This window comes from Mesoplodon bidens (assembly GCF_964165515.1).
Source record: "Mesoplodon bidens genome assembly, chromosome: Y".
Taxonomy (NCBI): Eukaryota; Metazoa; Chordata; class Mammalia; order Artiodactyla; family Ziphiidae; genus Mesoplodon; species Mesoplodon bidens.
In genome coordinates this window covers 45008200-45027369 of record NC_138180.1, presented here as the reverse complement: position 1 = coordinate 45027369, position 19170 = coordinate 45008200, and the positions used below count along the sequence as shown (strand labels likewise).

Genomic DNA, 19170 nt, shown 5'->3' with positions numbered 1-19170 from the left:
ACGAGTGACAAGTTCAGCACACAGTGTTTGCATTTCCAATGTCAGACACAAAACCGGCCCCAAAGATCCATTCTACCACATGGCAAATACGGAAGAACTAAATTTCAGTCTTAAAATACATCTTAAAGTCAGTACTTTCCTGCAAGGAGGAAGAAAAGAACTATAAATAAATGACAATAGAGTGAATTTGCCTGAGGTCTTCCACCCTTCAAGTCAAAGAAAACCGCATGGAAACTGTCGAATCTTAACACAATAGCTATCCTTTTATAAAATAACCTGCTTGAAATATTAATTTAACAACAAGGAAAAGCCAAGCCCTGTTCCTGTCACTATCAAAAAAAAACTTATTTATAGACTTTTGAAAACAAAATGTGTATATTAATAACTTTGCACAAATATTTGAAAGACAATTTTAGCTAGACAACTTTAGAACTTCGTGGAAATAAAATAGGCAGATAAATACTTCATCAAACATCATCAGTCGGCAGCGGAAGTATGTTGTCCTTGGTCTCGTGAAAAATGTTACCTTCTCCCTGGGTGGGCATGGAAAAAATTATGTTAGAAGGTGATATGCAGACACTGAAAGCTGGCAGGAAGCTCTCATATCAGTGATGGCTTTGCTTGTTCACAGAACAATCAGAATTTGAATTCCCATATGTTTGTACACAAATTTTCAAAATTTTAATAGAAGTTATGATACTCCTAGGAGGGCAGGGATTTATCTCCAGTGGCTGGAAGAGTGCCTGCTACATAGTAAGGGTTAATTCTTGTTCTATCAACAAATGAATACATTTTTAAAATATATCAATATATGAATTCTAAATCCAAACTGAAGGAAGTGGTTATAATATCTTGTGTTATTTTATGATAAGGTCATAGAAATTACAGGTATAGAAAAAAACAAAGCTAAAAGGCAGGCACAAAGTAGTATGGATAGAACTGTGTTAACTGCGGCTGTATAAAAGAACAAAACCATGCAAAACTAATTTATGTCATTAGAATTCAACACAGTGTTTAAGGAAATTTGCAGGGTAATCTGGAAATGCTGATAATGTTTTGATTTCTGTAATGTTCAGTTTATGAGAACTCACTAAACTATATTCATAGAAAAGAACATTTTCCTATATATAGAGTATGCTTCAATCTAAATTTTAAAAAGCAAAGATAACACATACTGTACATATGTAAATTGCTGTTATTTATGATCATAAACATAAAAGATGTTACACGAGCCAGTAAGTGAATTATGTTTATTAGATGAAATTAGTCATGAAAAAAAAACAGGTTAGGTAGTAACATGTGGTATTTTAATTCTTCATAAGCTGAATGCAAAATTAAACAAAAAATGATCATAATTGGCCTTAATTAAAGCTCCACAGAAAATAAATCAGGAGAAAAATCGCACAATGCTAACGGCAGTGGCGATTCCAGCTTTGTTCTCGACTTCCTTGTGGGTCTTTCTCAATACTTACTTTACTCTTTATAATGACAAAGGTATGACAGTAAAAAGCAAGCGGGAGAGTGAGGCCTGGGCTTCTCCCCACCTGAACGCCTGCACCTGGATGGGCTCTTTGAGGTTCTGCCTGCGCAGCTGGCACACCCCTTTGGAGGCCTTCTTCAGCATCTTCTCAGCTGCCTGTTCTTGATGGAAGTCAAGTTTGGTCTGTCTCCTCTGGAACAGCAACGCGGGGTGAACCAGATGGGTTTGCTTCCAGTTTTAAGGAAGAGCGATGGAAGCCCCTGCCAGCTCCGGACACCGGGAGGCGAGAAAGGCCCGCCCGCCCCCTTCCCCCGTTGGCGGGCGGGGGCCTCACCTGCCTCTCGGCTTCCCGCAGCAGGCTCCGGAAGCGCTCGTCGCGCAGCAGCCAGGCCGGGGGCTCGGTGTGGCCGCGGAGCTGGGCGTCCTCCAGGCGCTGGCGCAGCTCGCGCAGGGCGCACAGCTCCTCGTTCAGCTGCCGCTGCCGCGTCCGCGACGCCTGGAGGTCCAGCTCCAGGTCCAGGGACGTGCGCGCCGCCAGCGCCGCCAGGGAGGACCTGCAGGGCTGCGAGACCACGGCCGTGAGCGCGCCCACCCTGCCCGCGCCCTGCCTGCAGCTTCTTCCCCGAGTGACCGGCCCCACTGGAGGGAGACACCCGCAGCGTGGCCCGACGCCAGCACAACACGGATGTGGGCAGCACGGGTTCAAACCTCCACTCCGGTAACGAGCCAGTGACAGCAAACTGTCCGCTGTAATGACGACCTAGGCTTTGGCTAAAGCGCAGAGAAACAGACTGTCTCACACGGGGCAGGAGGGCGTCATCTTAATCAAGTGCTACTTGACAATATAAGCAAGAGCCACAAAATGCTGTGTTTTCTTTGGGTCTGAAATTTCATTTGACTTGCATCTGAAAGGCACAGCAAAAGGTTTATGACGGAAAAAATCCTAAATACCTAACAAGAGTAAAGTGATCAAATACATTATAAGGCCAGCAGAACACGCAGCTATTGTAGAAAGATGAAAAATATACCGACACGGCAAAACCTTAATGACCTACTGCGTAACGGGAAAAAAGCACGTTATAAACCACGTTGAGGGCTTTCTGGTTAAACACACGCAAGCTGTCAAAAACGTTCCTCCCCAGGGAATTCCCTGGTAGTCCAAAGGTTAGGACTCCCCGCTTCCAATGCTGGGGTGGCAAGTTCAATCCCTGGTCCAAGAACTATGACTGCAAGCCGCGCAGCGAGGCCAAAACACAACAACAACAACAACAACAAAAAACCATTCCTCCCCATATAAGCCTGAAGTAAGCAAGTCTCCTGTTTTCAAGAAAGTTCTAAGACGAGAATAGAATTTTGTACGTGGAGCTGAGAGCGGTACTTCCCACGCCACGGCAAACGACGCCGGAGAAGGCAGTTAGTGCAACAAAATCACAAATCCACGAGCCTATCAGCGTTGTCGGGGGGGACTGAATAACTGTATGCGTCTTACACACCCATAACACTATTTTGCACATATACAGAAGTTAAATGCAAATGTAAGTGACTTAAACACAAACTCACTTAAAAGCTCTGCTGAACCATTCATAGCAGAGCTCACTGGTTCCCAACCAGGGGTGACTTGGGCCCTCAGGGGACATTTCTGGTTGTCACAACTGGGGGAGGGGCTGATACTGGCAACTAGTGGGTCAAGGCCAGGGATGCAGCTCAACGGCCCACACTGCACAGGACAGCCCCCAACAAAGTCAGACCTAGGCCAAAATGCCAACAGCATGGCTGCTGAGAAATATTTTTGTTGCTGAGTTATGTATTTTCTTATCATTCTCAGTCAGCGGCTACTCTAAATACAACCACCGCAGCGAGATCTAGGAATTTCTTTTTCTTTCAAAGAATTATTGCCCAGGAAAGTCAGGGAACAACCACCTTACAAATTAAAAGTAGCAAAACTGTGTAAACTGGCATGATGTGGAGAAAAAATTCGGTGTATATAAAGGAAAACTGTAGAACAGTCCTATGTAGGAGAATGTGCCACGTTGAAAGACTCGAATTTTCTAAACTGTCTATACTCCCTTGTCAAAAAAGAAAGAAGAATCTCTTATACAGAATGGCTGCTTATTTATATTTTAAAACGTAAAGGTCATGTATTATCGTAGATTATGACATTATCTTAGGAAATTAACAAATATTGGTAACATATTGACATATACACTTTTAAAAATTATATCTAAGTAAACAAGGAAATAAACATATTACCTTTCAATTAATCTTACCTAAAATATTACCTCTTCCGGTTTGTAGAAGTAACTCCCAGGGTATGTAGGGATGGCATATTAGTCTACGTGTCACATACCTGCTTATAGCGAAGGGTTCGTCTTTCCAAAGTGTTTCGGACAAAGGGAGACTTCTGGGACAGCGTTGAACTGTCGCTGTCACTACGATAAAGCTACACCAAAAAGACTGAGGTTCAGAAACACTTCCTCAAGAATTCAACATTCATTCTCTGTGTACTCTGAACTGGATTATTTTGTTTCTCGCGCAAGTACTCAAACAGATACGCTGCTTAAAGCTTTTACCAAGACTTTGGGTTTCGCTTACAAGAAAACCCTAAAAAAGAGTTTCAGGCCAAACAAAGACAAACCAAATAAGCAGACCAATCCCCAGCCCCACCCCTGCTTCAGGTCCATCAACCAAACCAGCTGAGGTTTTCCAGGCTAATCGAGCAACACAATTTCAGTCCTGTCAATGCCAACTGCCTCTTGATATGGTGTGATGATCATGAAAACCCGCACTCTCCCCAGCGCTTTTTACTTTTTATCAATCATTCTCATTTGCTGTGTTTCTAGCTTTCGCAAGAGCTTGGAAGAGTGGCGTTCCAGATAAGAGCCTCGTTCCTGGCAGGAGGACAAGCGCACACCACTAACACCCACCCTGCCCATCAAGGGAAAAGGCCTGTCTTTAAAAAGAAAAATAAATAATGCCGACTTCATGGGAGCCAAGACATTACGTATTTCATTTGGCGGCAGGTTTTCATTTCAGTATCAACATATATCTGTGTGAAAGCAAAGTCTTGGCCTTCACGGCCTTACTTGCCATAACAATGAACCCCAGATATCAGGAAATGTCACAGCACTGCACTTACGTGCCTCCCAGTCATCACAAACATATATAAAAACAGAGGCCTCTAGACGCATCGCCGGTCAGTGCGTGCCTTTGTGCAGGGCGCAAAGCACAGGGCAGGGGCTGGAGGCCTGTCTCTGGGGAGGTGAAGGGCTTCCTCTTTCACCACCCTGTCCTCCTCATCAAGCAGGCTGGAGGCTGCTCCGCAGGGGTTCGGCAGGAGTCTAGGATAAGGAAGGACGGCCCTCGATCAGGCACCTCCAGCCGCGTGATGAAGCATCAGGCCCCGCAGAGCTGCAGCCTGATGGGGCAGGAGTGCCCCGCCTGACCCTGGGCTGCCCGGGGCAGCACGACCGGGACACCTCACTGCGCGGGGAGAGGAGCTGCAGGCCTCGCAAACGTGGCCACCCGGGGCCCAGCCCCTGTTGCTCCCTCCTGTGAGTAAAGGATTCCCTCCCCAAGGAAGGTGGGCTCCCTTCTCAGCTCCTGGGCAGTGACCTGTAAGTCCCTAGAACGTTCTAAGTGTCTCTGTTTACCTGGGGACCTTGGCCCGGCCACACAGTCTCTGCTGACAATGTGAGGGGGGCCCTGGGCCACCAGCTTGACCCTGGAGGGGCTGAAGACGAAGGTCGGCCACGCCGGCCACCAGCTGTGCCCCGTGACAACCCCCACAAAAGCCCTGGACACCAAGCCTCGGGTGAGCGTCCCTGGTCGGCTGTGCTCCGGGCACGCTACCACTGCGCCGAGAGCTGCCGCACAACTCTGCTGCGGGAGAAGGGCTGGAAGCTCCGCCCGGTCTCTCCGGAGCGCTGCCCGATGCCTCTTACCCCTGCGCGTCGGCCTGCACCCCTTCCCTGCGGCGCACCATCACCGTGGATACGACGGCTTTTCTGAGTTCCATGAGTCCTAGCCAGTTTCTGAGCCTGAGGGTGGGCCTGGCGACCCCTCAGTATCTCCCACGTGGGCCTGACGGTCTGCCTCTCTCATATGATCAAACTCTGGCTCCGCCCTAATGCAGCGGCTCCATGGTAGTCCCTTCAAGGGAAGATGCTTTCCCCAACGAGCCCCGTCAGAGGAGCGGGAGGGTCGAAGCTCTCCTCGAGCCAAATGGCGCCCCAGTGTGCTGCGCCGTGAGCACTAATCCTCAACAGCGCCTCGTCTCTGCTAGTCCGTGCTGTTACTGTCACACGGCCACGGCCGGCCGACCTCCAACCTGCTGTCCTGTCTCCACGGACCACAGCAGGTGGGGTCTCCCCCTCCACTTGTCTCAGAGTTCTCAACCCTGCGTGCAGGTGAGGGTCAGCCGGGAGCTCCAACCCTCTGCTGCCCAGCCCCGCCCGCGACCGATGAAGAATCCTTCCAGGTAGGTGGCAAAGGACTCCCGACCTACGCTGCAAACGTACTGGCTTCGTGCTCCGGGCGAGAAAGTCTGGGAACGGACAATGGTGCTGCTCCGCGTGAAGGGCGAGCCGCGGGCCCTGCGGCCGGGCCTCTCCTTCGGCAGACTCGCCACCTCTTCTGGGAAGAGATCTTCTGTGTTGGTTTCCTTATCAACCTAGAGAGTAATTTATTGTTTACCACGACTCTTTCTAGAACACAAGCATTAAATTAGTGTAGTCACCAAACAACCTTGCCATTTCCACTGGAGGTCTAACTGGCATTTCACATTTAATGAGTCTAAACGTGAATTTCTGTACTCTACCAAAAGTTTTTCATCTGTTCATGCAAAAAAATCTCAGTGTCATCCTGGACTCCTTTCTTTCTCTCACACTCCATTATCTAGACCAAGAGAAACTGCGTTGGCTCAATTTTCAGAATTACAAGTATTTTGCACACGCATGAACCTAGAGCATATTAGGCTTAGTGAAATAAGTCACACAGAGAAAGACAAATGCTGTACGAATTCACTTATATGTGGAATCTAAAAAAACAAAATAACTGAACAAACATAACAAAACAAGCAGCAGAGTCATAAGTCCAGAGAACAAACAGGGGATTGTCAGAGGGGAGACAGGTGATGGGAGGGAAGAAATAGGTGAGGGAGATTAAGAGGTACAAACTTACAATCACAAAACAAATGAATCATAGGTATGCATATACAGGGTAGGGAACAGAGCCAATACCTGTGCACTGTCTTTGTGTCGTGACAGATGTTAACTCGACTTACTGTGGAGATCATTCTGACATGTATAGAAGTATGTTGTATAACAGGAACTAACAAAGTGTTGTAGGTCAGTTATATTTCAAAAACCAACAAGCTCACTGAAAACAGACAAGATCTGTGGTTACCAGAGGTAGGGACTGGGGGAGGCGGAATTCAATGAAGGCAGTCAAAAGGTACAAACTTCCAGTTACAAGATAAACAACTACTAAGCATGTTTGTACAGCATGATAAATATAATGAACACTGCTGTATGTTATATATGAAAGTTGTCAAGAGGGTAACTTCTAAGAGTTCTCATTACAGAAAAATTTTTTTTTCTATTTCTGTAATTTTGTATCTATGTGAGATGATGGATGGTCACTAAACTTACTCTGGTATCATTCTAACATGTATATGTAAGTCCAACCATTATGATATATACTTTAAACCTACACCGTGTTTATGTCAATTATATCTCAATAAAATGAAGAGAGAAAAAATTAGGCGTTTTTTGACCCCTTGTCACCAACCCTTCATCCAAGTCACCATAATCTCCTACTCAGCACATTAGTGCTATACACTTCTCATTGCCCTGCCTGATTCCATGCCTACCCTTCTCTTGAATCTATTTCTAGTGCAATAATGGAGATCCCAGTAAAACTGAAATACAATCACGTCACCCCTGGGCTCAAAACTACTCCTCAATTTCCTACCCCTTTCAGAAAAAAACAAGAGTCCTGAGTGGACCCTACATAATTTGGCCCCTTCACTAACTCTGCTCTCAGCTGTGACAACTGCTTCTGCTCATCGCCCCAGACCATGCTCCTTGCTATTCTCTCACCATATTAGGCCTTCCTCCTCAGTGCCTCAGTGCCTCATGCTCTTCCCCAGCTCCTGCTCTTCCTTCCTTAAGGTCTCTACTCAAAATTCACCTTCTCAGAGATGCCTTAAAATGACCACCATTCCTAAAAATCTACACCCTTATGATATTATTTGTTCGTTAGCCTCTCTGTTAAAATGCTTTCTTAAACAGGGTGATTTTGCAAAAATGGTGAACTAGGAAGCTCTAAGTCCTTGTTTCTTCATGGAAACATCAAAAAACACTCAACTATACCTCAAAACAAAACAAAACAATACACTGCTGAAATAGACTGACAGGAGCTCTGCAAACAATCGCAGTCTTTAGTAAGCAAATGAATGAAGAAAAATGATAAAATATTCAAAATGAAAAAATATTCAGGTGGTAGGAAATTTTACAGCATTTTTTTTTAATAGCCCTTGACCATGGTCTTTTAGCTTAGAGGAGACAGCAGCCTAGTTCCCAATTCCCTCCCTTAAACTAGAAAAAGTAGGGTAGACCTTACTTGTAACATTTTAACATGTTAGGGAGCTAAAGGATTGGACTAGTTTTGCCTCACTTGAATCTCAGGTGCAGGAGAAGCAGCATGGCCCATCTTAGTCATAGAAAAGGAGCAGAAGCAGCAGGCGGTACTCCTGAAAGCTGCTGCTGGACTGACCTACTGGTATAAACATACAATAGACCACAAAAAGCCCTAGAATAAGCTGGGTACACACAATCTGGGAAATTGAGCATTCAAAAATTGAGCTATTTTTATAGGGGAATTGAGAAAGCAGAAAGCAGGGTCAGTCAACACACGCTGAAGGAAAGACTCAACACACACTGAAGGAAAAAACTGGGGAGGTCATAAGCTTTCGCTTCAAGGTGATGTCGAGGCTCACAGTCTGCAAAATCTGGGAAAAGTGCCTGTTTTTTCAAATGCACAATTTTCAACAACAACAACAACAAAAAATCACAAGGCATAGAAAGAAACATGGAAAGATGGCCCATTCAAAGGAAGCAAATAAATCAACAGAAATCATCGCAAAGCAAGCACAGACAACAAATCTACAATGTCAAATAATTGTATTAGATATGTCCAAAGAGCAAAAGGAAAAAAAACATGGACAAAAAAATAAGGAAATCAGGAAACAATATAAGAATATAGTAATAATGATGATAATGAGTAAAAGATATAAATTACTTTTTAAAAAAGCAAAGCTGGAGGTGAAAAAAATAAAATAAGTGAAGAAATTCACTGAAGAGGTAAAATGACATATTTAACTAGATGTAAAAACAAGAGGCAAACTGGAAGACAGGACAATTGAAAATAAGGAATCCAACAAACAAAGAAAAAAGATTGAAGGAAAGTGAACACAGCCCATAGGATCTATAGGACACTGTGTCAGTGGACCACTGTGGGATCCTTATAAGGAGAAAAGATAGAGTAGTAGAAAGATTTGTTTGAAGATATAGGAAGACTTTCCACATTTGACAAAATAGACATATAAATACAAAAAGCTTAACAATTACAAGTAGGATAAACTCAGGGTGACCCACAACAAGACACATTATTATCAAACTGAACAAAGATAATGATGTAAAACTGAAAGCAGCAAGAGAGAAATTCCTGGACACATTTAAGGAATGTGGTATGCTTTTGGAAAAAAAGAGGTGGGATTTTTAACATCCTCAGGACAGCTTACCAAAACTGGTAAACAAGTAGCAAAATTACTAGATGCAATTCTGTTGCCATGTGCACTTGCTGTTACTAAGGCATGGGGCCGTTCAAAGACTGACACTGCAGAAGCAAAAGGAAACTCTCTAGTTGATCATGCTCCCAAGACAGCAGCTCTGAAAAACGACAACAACCAACTAACCACTGTCTTTCCCTTTCAGCCGCCCAGTAACCTTACTGAAGTTTCAGGGAATGGTGTTTTCTGAAAATGGTTAAAGCTTTCAGAAAAAGGAAAAAGACACCTAAACACAGAATGGAGGAAGAGTCAACTAACAAAGAGCTGTGGACAGGTCCAAAGGGAAAGCCTATCTTTCTGTTTGGAGCTCAATATCCTATTTCACAATACATGTATGAGTTAACTCACTGGAACCCAGATAAGGTGGTATTACGAGGTAAATAATATTTTTTGAAGCCTATTTTACAACAGCCCAGAAGGTTTACTCAAGATGTGTAACTGTCCAAAATATAACCCAGGAAAGCATTTACACAGTTCTCAAAGAAATTTCCCATTACCTGCAGGTCTTTTTGAAATTTGGTATGTTGATTTTATACAAATGCCTCGCTCAGAAGTCTATCATACATTCTTGTTATAATTTGAATGTTTTCACATTGGGTTAAGGCATTCCCGTGCAGAAAGGCCACAGTGCAGTAAGTAGAGAAATCAATTTTAGAAAGGGTGATACCTCTTTGAACAATCCCCTCAGAAATACATAGTGATAAAGGAACTCATTTTACTGGACAAATTATTAAAAAAATTTGCAAAATTTTTCCAACTACGCAGCACTTAATTGTGTTTATAATCCCTAGTCTTCTGGTTAGTAGAAAGAACAAATGGAACAATTAAAAAACAACTGGCTAAAATTATGGATGCTTATTCCTCACCTGGCCTAAGGCCCTTCCATTGGTTCTCAACCTCATATCCACCCCTCTTGGCAAACATCAATTCTCTCTGAGATGATCACAGGGAGAACAATGAGATTGAATGATGGACTATATTAACTTATATTATTAAAAGGAGACACATTACATCATGGCATAGGTTTAACTGCATTTTTCAAAGGATATTCTAAGCTTGTTTCTGAAGCATATCATAGTAATCTATCCTCAAGCGAAGATCAGATGCCCCATGACTTACAACCAGGAGATTACGTACATTGGAAAAGGCAGTATTTAAAAGACTACCTCCACCCTAGATGCAAGGTCCCTTATCAGGTGCTTTTAACTAACTCATGTGCAGCAAAACTGAAGGGAACTGACTCTAGGATTCATGTTTCCCACCTAAAAAGGGCTCCTGCACCAGACTGGTCTATAGACAGGGCTGATGACCTCAAACTCACCTTAAAGTGATGCTCCAATAGGAAAGAAACACCAACACCAGGATGAGAAGGTGACATCAGAAATAGACAGCTATCCCAACAGGCCTGACCCATACGGTTATTTACAACATTTTCTTCTTGGTTTCTTGGCCTTCTGCACACAAACCAAATGTTTTCCTATAATGGGCACAATTCTGTGCAAATTTGAGAAATCACTCCAAATGTTGGGACTATGGTCAATCACCTGCATCCGGTACTTCTGGGTTATCTTGCTGGGTTTCTCCACTCCAAGGGTCTAATTGGATGGCCCTCAGGAAATTTATTTTAGAAGAAAGAAATTATAGTTCTGTCAGGCCACTCCTGATATTACTAGATGGGACCCCCTCACTTGGCCCATCAAGCATACTTATTCTGACACTAGCCATAAATATGAGTTTTCTATTGAGGTCAGTCAAGCTCAGTCAGAACAATGAACTGAATTTCAATCAAAAGGTGTAACTTTTTAATTATTAGGAGGGACCCTCCCTCAGCTACGGGATGGATTTTTACGGCTGAAAATGGTCATCAAATACGCTATGGTCATCTAAGTTTAAAGACCTCCTTATGTTGGGAACAGTTAAATCACACTAAAAATCATCAGCCTGACGACACTAGTACATTATGAAAAATGGCAATATATCATTTCCCTTAAAGATAGTGATAGGTATGGAACAGACTGGGTCAGGCGACGAGAATACAGTGCATCGCACGTAATGGAACTCAATGGCTTTGTGGGTCCAATATACGGCCCTGGCTTCCACCAGGATGGCTAGGAAGGTGTACTTTAGGATTCCCTTGGGCTCAAGGCCACTTACGTAAAAATTTAGACATAAGTCCAGCAAATTTGCCATCAGTATGAGCCCAATGGGCCAAGAGATCTGTATCTCACGGGTATGATTACTTAGCAGCTATTTTTGTGCCTTCAGTAGGTCTGGAAGATATAGTTTCCCACATCGAAGGCTTAACAGAATTCAGTCAAAAGGCCTTAAATGATAGCAACCATGCTATTAGCCTACTGAATTCTGAAGTCTCTATGATGAGAAAAGTGGTGTTATAAATTCCTTAACTTGAGGTGCCTGGTTTCCTTTGATTAACTATAATCTTTCAATGTTCCAACTACATGGTTTTTGTTGCAAAACCCCTATATATCCTGGCTCCTCCCTTACCTCTTTGGAGCAGTCTCTCAGAGGTACCTGAGAGGGTGTCTCCCAGGCTATAGTCCTCAGAAAGTCTGCCAAATAAAACAGAATTCTCAGCTTTTAGAGTGTGCTTTTTTTTTTTTTCAGTCAACAAAGCACAACGGAACAATGGAGGAATTTTGTACGTGGACTTTATACTCGATGTCATTGTTATATTTTCTGAGTATAACTCTACTGTTAAGTAAGAAAATGTGCTTGTTCTTAGATTTCTACTGAATTGTTTAGGAGGAATGTGTCATGATCTTGGATTAGTTTTCAAATGATTCAGAAGGAAAAAGAAGCTGGGTGCACACCCACATGTATACACACAAAGAATGGAAGTGTGAAGTATTAACAAAAGTGATTAGGGCATAATTTAAACGTTGGGGGAGGGGGAAATACCAAAAGTGTATCCCATGGCTGCTTACTCTGATTTGGGTCAATGACTGTAAATAAAAGTGTTATAACGTAGAACAATCACAATTATTGGCAGCCTAATCCAAAATAATTATTCCTGATGTAATGCACTTTAATCCACTTTAGAAAATGCCAAGGGAGGGACTGCATGTCCGCATTTGTTATGTGCTAAATAGTTTCGGAACAAAGATTTCCTCACTGGAGATACGGTGATGGGCACAACTAGGGTCTGGTGAACAGAAGGGCCAAATGGATGCTTCACTGCTCTTAATGTCAGAAACGGAGAAAAATGACAAGCGTCCAAAACGTTAGGGACCACAAAATACCCTGAGCCACACGCAGCCCTGAAGATGGCACATGAAGGAGTAAAAATCCACCCCGTTTAGTTGTCCACTTAATGGGTGAACTGTATGGTAGGGAGATTATATCCCAATAAAGCAGTTAATAAAGAAAAAAACAAAACTGAAAGGGCCCTATTGTATTCAATCTGGGCTGAGGGAGTCCCTCAACAGTCCCCCCCCTTTAAGAGAAATTCGGGGAACAGAAGGAAAGGTGAAAAGCCTACGCGTAGAGCTGGGGTCAGTGTACTGCCCTCGTGCAGACTGGCATACGATCCCCCGTGAGGATCCCGACTTCTGGGCAAAGGTACCGAAGAGCCACCGCACACATTCCACGCAGCGTGGCGTCTGACGAACACCCCGGCGGCCTCTCGCCCGAGGGGCTGCTGGCCGCGCTCACCTCTCGGACACAGCCTCGGCCTGCTCCACCCTGCGCTCCATCTCCACGACCTCCTCCTCCGTGTACTCCAGCTTCACCCGCTCCTCGGCCAGCTCTCTCTCCACCGCCTGCAGCTGGGCCGTGGTTCTCGCCAACAGCACCGTCATCGCGTCCTACAGGACCAAAGGGACGCTGCTAAGAAGCGGAAAGCGGGCGCCTGCACGGCCCGTGGGGAGCATCCCTGCTGCCGGGCTGGTGGCCGTCCCCGGCTGCTCTCCAGCGGGAAGCAGCTCACCCCCCGGGCTGGCAGCAAGACAGTAACTTGGCCTTTCCATGTGGCTCTGAGGACTCAAATTTTAAGCAACCAACGCATCACTCATCATCATGAACAAGTTGCATTAAAGAATATTACCATGAATGGCCACATACATCACTATAGTCCGTTTTTATTACTTCCCTTGAAACCCTGTTTCTTCGTCGCCACTGTGTTCTATTTAAGACTAAGTCTACACGCGTTTCTTAGAAACAATGTCCCCAGGAAAAGCCCCTCTTAAAGCCAGGCCACCTACTGACTTCCGAGAGGTGGCGGGCACAGGGTCCCGGGAGTCGCTGTGTCCCAGCCACTCGTCGTCCCGCCGGGGGGGCTCGGGGCCGGTGAACACCTGCACCGAGTACCAGCGCAGCTGCATCTCGCTCGAACCATCGTAATCAGCCAAGTTAATCTGACCAATGCCCTGTGCGGTGTTTAAAAAAAAAAAAAAAAAAAGGCATAACAGGCCCTGAATGACTGCACCTTAACAACCAATGGGCATCAAGGTTACCCTTTAATCTTAAGCAGAAAGAACGGAAAGTATTTCATTCTTACTAACAGGACTAAGGTAAAATGAAAGTAGTGTTAAAGTGGTGCTGGAGAATCCTAGGGAGGATGGCTCTCATGTTGCTTATTCAGCTCTAATAGAAACTGCTAGGAAGGGAAGAAGGACAGAGAACAAAAGGTAACTCACAGTGAAGGAAATGGACACTTCAGGATTGGATCTCACCCAGACTCTGGCCTATATGTTTCCTCCCTTGCTGATTTTAATCTGTATGTTACTCTGAAACAAACTGTAACCAAACAGAAAAACAGACAGAACCTGAGGAAGAGAGACAGGAAGAAAAGCAGGATTGAGGGAGAAGACAGGAGGACAGAAAGACTGAGGCAGAGACTGACAAAAAGAGAGGGGGAGAGAGGGGTGGAAGGTAGGAAGGAGAGGAGGAGGGTACCATACCAACAGTTCTCCCTGCAACTGAGGATTCACTGAGCACATGTATAACTGAAGGGACTTCAACATCACCATGTTTGAATGCACAGGGATTCTGAAAACTTCATTAAACGCCAAGGGGGCTTTCAATTCCAGAGCCTTAGAGCAGAATGTGTTTGGTGTGTCGGGGTCAAGCGGAGGCAAACAGATGCAGACGTGTCTGGAATCGAGACAGGGAGAAAAAAGCATGGACCACATACACGAACACCCCTGTATGTTACCCTTTGGATGTGAATAGGTAAAACTGCAAAGTCCTTTGGAAAAAGTCCTTTTCTCAACCAAAAGAAAGTCCAAAGAACGGACCTACCTTTGGAGAGAAAAAAAAAAGGAAAAGAAAAGAAAAAAAATAGCAAAAAGAAAACATAAAAATCAGCAATTATAACTTCAGGGGGAGTCAAACAGACTTTCTGCTTTCACCATCTTTGTGGCAAAACATCTGCACTGATCTCTGAACAGCCCCTTGGCTCCCTCTCCAAGCTCTGCCCGCCTTGCCTCTCAGAGCGCTTGCCCACCCAGGCATCTGCCGTGCTGGGCTCCTGGCCCTATCCACCCCCAGCGTGGAAGCCAGCACCCAGGAGAAGCTCCAGCATCAGTGGAGTGAAGTACAGCATCAGGGCGAACCCTCAGCCGCTGAAAACCAGGCTGCTTCCAAGGCCTTCGGGAGACCAGTTTACAAAGACGACTCACGGAAAGGGAGGGCACCATCGGGCCTGAACACCCATCACAGGTGGGTTCACCGGCCAGGGTGAGTGGGACCTCACATCCCCATCGGGCACCCATCTCCCCACTGGGGACAATACAGATTTCCTTCTCCCTGCTCGGACAAGGATGCCTGAGCCCAGCCTGAGGCCTCTTCAGGCAACTCATCAGATCGCAAGAGCTGAGTGTGGCTGTGTCGCCACCAGCCTTGTGACCAGGATGGACGTTTTCAGCCCCAACACTGCCAATGATGGGCACCCGGCATTTTGTCAGCATGGCCACGGCACATAACCAGCCTGGCTCCATTAACTCCACCTGCCTCAAATAATAAACCAGCCTCTTCGTAAAACTTACAATCCTTTAGATTTCAGACAGACATTCCCTGGTGTTTTATTCTAAATTCAGGTTCCACGACAGTCTTTTCCCACCCCAAACTGCCACGTGCAGCAGGTCAGCCAGTGGTGCCGTGTGGAGGAGGGCCCGTGGGGAGGACACGGCCCCCACCGGCACGGACCTTACATTTTGCAGTCTTCCTTCACCACCAGCCCGGCAAAGTTCTTCAGTTGGAGCACGTTCACGAGGAGACACTCGCTGGCACTGTCGTGCCTAGAAACTAAAATGCACATTCACAGACTGCAAATGCCCCACGGTGCAGAAATCCTGCTTGAACTACTGCAGTGGTCCTCACCCCACCCCAGGGGACCTGTGCAAAGTCTAGAGGCTTTCCTTACTGTCACACTGAGTGGAAGGGGGCTACTGCATGTAGTGGGTGGAGGCCAAGGCTGCTGCTCAACACCCCAGGGGGCACAGGACGGCCCCCAACCAAGAATGACCCAGCCCGAATGTCACGAGTGCTGAGAAACGCTAGGATGGCAAGAGTGAGCAAAAGAAAGCTGCTGGGATGTGAACATCCTGCCTTGTTCGTCTGAACACTGCTGGTTACTGCCTTTCTAGACACTGTAGCTAGAAACCAAAATGCTTAGTGTTGCACAGCACCTGGCTACCCCAGCTCTGGCGGGAACTTTCCTGAGGGCCTGACTGTGCCCATGGGGTGAGAGTCCCCGGCTGTGACTCGGTGTTGGAGGGTGGCAGTGGAGCCGCTCTTGCCCATCTCTCCTTCCCGCCACCACTGTCCCTTCACCTGAGACCGCTGAGATGGGCCCAGGGGTACCCAGGCCAGGGAGCAGCACCCAGATCACGCGGGTCCCTCCATCCCTCCTGGCCTGTGTGTGGAGGTGTGAGTCGCCGGGCGGGCCCCAATCTACCCATTGTCTTTATGAGCAACAGGGAAGGAGACTTCTGTACTCACAAAAATCCAACATCGATCTAGGGCCCCTCGTTACCACAAGCGTCTCCACGCGCAGGCTCGTCAGCATCCTCACTCCTGAACACAGTCGGAAAGGCACCGTGTTACTCCGAGGGGGCCTGGTTACCTCGGGCTCGGCAGAAGCTCTCTCACACTAGGGGTGCTTCTTACTGAGAAGGGCTTTATTAAGTTGCGACATAAATAAATGCTTTAAGTGACTGACAGGGCACGGCAGGTCCCCAGGATCCATGACGTCACCTCCCAGGGTACCTGCTGACGAAGTGGCCTTTTTGAGAAAATACCTCTCAAAACCACATGTGATATTCAGGACAAAGTTCAAAAACATATACTCTTAAAAGTTTTGCAGGGGAGACTTCCCTGGCAGTCCAGTGGTTAAGACTCCGCGCTTCCACTGCAGGGGGCGCGGGTGCGATCCCTGGTCAGGGAACTAAGATCCCGCAAGCTGAGCAGCGCAGCCAAAAAAAAAAAAAAAAGTTGGCGATAAGTTAAATGTATACAGGTATCTGAGCTGAAAAAATGACATCAAAGATCTCAAACAAAATAAAGCCCACAAGGGGTTTTGTCCTTGCAAAGTGATTCCTCCAGCTCAGGAAAGGGGATGGGGGGAACATCCATTTCTAGTGAACGTCCTTTCTAGAAAAGCAGGTCTCCCTCGCACACTGGTTCTCCTTTTCCGGCTCTACTGGGCTCACGCCTTCCAACCCCCGGGGCCGGAGAGAAAGCAGTCATCCTAGATGCCCGAAGCCAGGCCAGTCCCCAGACGCCACCTGGGACCAGAGGGGGTCCGTGGGGATGCTCAGGGCCCCTCCCACATGGAGAGAAGCCAGAAGAGCTGCACCCCGGAGACACACAGGGTGTCAAGCCAGACAGGTCTCAGCAGGGGTGCCTTCTGGGAAGTCAGCCCAGGGAGGCCAGAAGGTCAGCTTCTAACCTTTCGGTGGGAGGTTCAAACACGCCGCTGTCGCTGGCCAGCAAGTAATCGGACAGGCAGGTGGACACGCAGCGCACTCTCCGCTCCAGCCTCTGGGCGCTGTCTTCTCGGGGGGTCGTTGCTGCAGACGAGAGACACGGCCGGGCTCAGGAGGCAACAGTGCGGGAGCCCAGGGCAGAGCAGAGACAAAGGCACAAAGTGGCAGAGACAGGCCAGCACGTGTGCAGATGTGTGTTTACATGCACTCTGCTCCAGTCTTTTCTTATATTGGAAAATGGAACAAACAGGCTTCTGGCTACTTCTTTAAAAGCCCTTTAAATGATCATCAATCTCCCTTCACCTCCTTAATGAGCGCACAGGTCAGAAGGTGGCGGGAAGGCCCTTGGCGTGGCCCTTTGAGAGAGTGTCACACGGGAAGACCTGGAGAGAGATTTCGCCTGCACGCGGATGGCAGCGCGCTCTCCGAGAAGCAGGAGGGGGGTGTTTCCTCCTTGACGCTGCTTGGTATTCTCCATACTTTATACAAGGAACACAGGCTACACTGCTTTATAATCAGAAAACAGAGTTTTTAAAAATCATCAAATAACCTCCAACAAAATGGAGGGACTTTCAAGTCAGAGGACACAGATGCACCCAGACTCGGCCTTTGCCAACGTCTCCGTGACCCCTCTGCCACTCTAACCCCAGCGTCCTCCTCAGCAGCCCTGGGGCCAGACTGGCTTCCAGAACTGTCTCCTGGGATTAGAAAGGACCTTCACTGGGCAGCTAATTTTTGTCTCATATCGGTTTTAACCAAGAGCCAAAGACAACCACTGACACTTTCCCTTTTACCATTTCATCAACTCTTTCTATTCCTTCCCTCACAGCAACAAGTTTCTTTTAACAAAAGCAACAGAAACAGGCATGCCGTCTCCCGCTGCAAAATGTGATGATGGACACAGGAACCTCAACGCTTCTGAGAGAGACACACATGGTTAGAACACAGGCTTAAAGCATGACGCCCCAAAGTGAGCCTCACTCCAGCATCATGATGCCTCTTGTTAATAATGCAGGTCCCTCTTGTCTCTCTTCTCCGGCCATCTAAGCTCTAGAAACTAAAAATCTAGACATCTGTGCACCCCTGACACCAATGACCATCTCTTTTCTTTTTTTTTTCTTTTGCCCGCGTTGGGTCTTCGTTGCTGCACTGGGCCTTCTCTAGTTGTGGTGAGCGGGGGCTACTCTTCATTCCGGTGCACAGGCTTCTCAGGGCGGTGGCTTCTTTTGTTGGGGAGCATGGGCTCTAGGCATGCGGGCTTCAACAGTTGCAGCGCATTGGCTCAGTAGTTGTGGCACACAGGCCCTAGAGCGTGAAGGCTTCAGTAATTGCAGCTCTGGGCTCAGTAGTTGTGGCTCTCAGGCTCTAGAGTGCAGGCTCAGTAGTTGTGGTGTACGGGCTTAGCTGCTCCGTGGCACGTGGGATCTTCCTGGACCAGGACTCGAACCCGTGTTCCCTGCACTGGCAGGCAGATTCTTAACCACTGCACCACCAGGGAAGTCCCCAACCATCTCTCTTTTCAGCCAAATTATTATTCACAGCAACAATTAAACCCAGATATATTCATCGGGGTACAAAACAGGGCTGTGGCCTTTGGTCTCACAATGTTAAATGCAGACAAAAGCCGACCTTTCAAAGGTCTGCAGCACCCAGCGTGGGGGCCACTGGCTCTGGCTCAGTCAGTGGCAGAAGCTGGCTTCTTCCTAGGGTGGCCGGAGGCACCGCCTCTCAGATCGTAGATGACGACTCCCAAGTCCAGCTCTGCTCGTCACCCCGGCCCCATGGAAGGACCCAGAGCCTCCAGCTCTAAACTGCAGATAGAACCGCTCAGTTTGCTGCATGGAACCCCAGCAAACACAACGGCTCACTACTTCCATTCCCAGCCCCGACACTCG

At 46.8% G+C, this 19170-nt stretch overlaps 1 pseudogene across 1 annotated transcript in view; it reads right to left on the bottom strand.

Annotated features, from left to right (window-relative positions):
• Positions 1 to 467: 467 nt before the first annotated feature.
• The window catches only part of LOC308609680 (protein WWC3-like), a 91486-nt pseudogene continuing 72783 nt past the window's right edge, over positions 468 to 19170 (bottom strand). The window contains exons 10-21 of the transcript in view: positions 17239 to 17359; positions 16290 to 16364; positions 15500 to 15586; positions 14249 to 14441; positions 13550 to 13714; positions 13002 to 13153; positions 12463 to 12529; positions 5985 to 6149; positions 3828 to 3920; positions 1815 to 2042; positions 1545 to 1672; positions 468 to 533 (exon numbers count right to left, since the gene is read on the bottom strand). The product of the transcript in view is annotated as a protein WWC3-like (transcript). The remainder of the gene's footprint in view (positions 534 to 1544; positions 1673 to 1814; positions 2043 to 3827; positions 3921 to 5984; positions 6150 to 12462; positions 12530 to 13001; positions 13154 to 13549; positions 13715 to 14248; positions 14442 to 15499; positions 15587 to 16289; positions 16365 to 17238; positions 17360 to 19170) is intronic.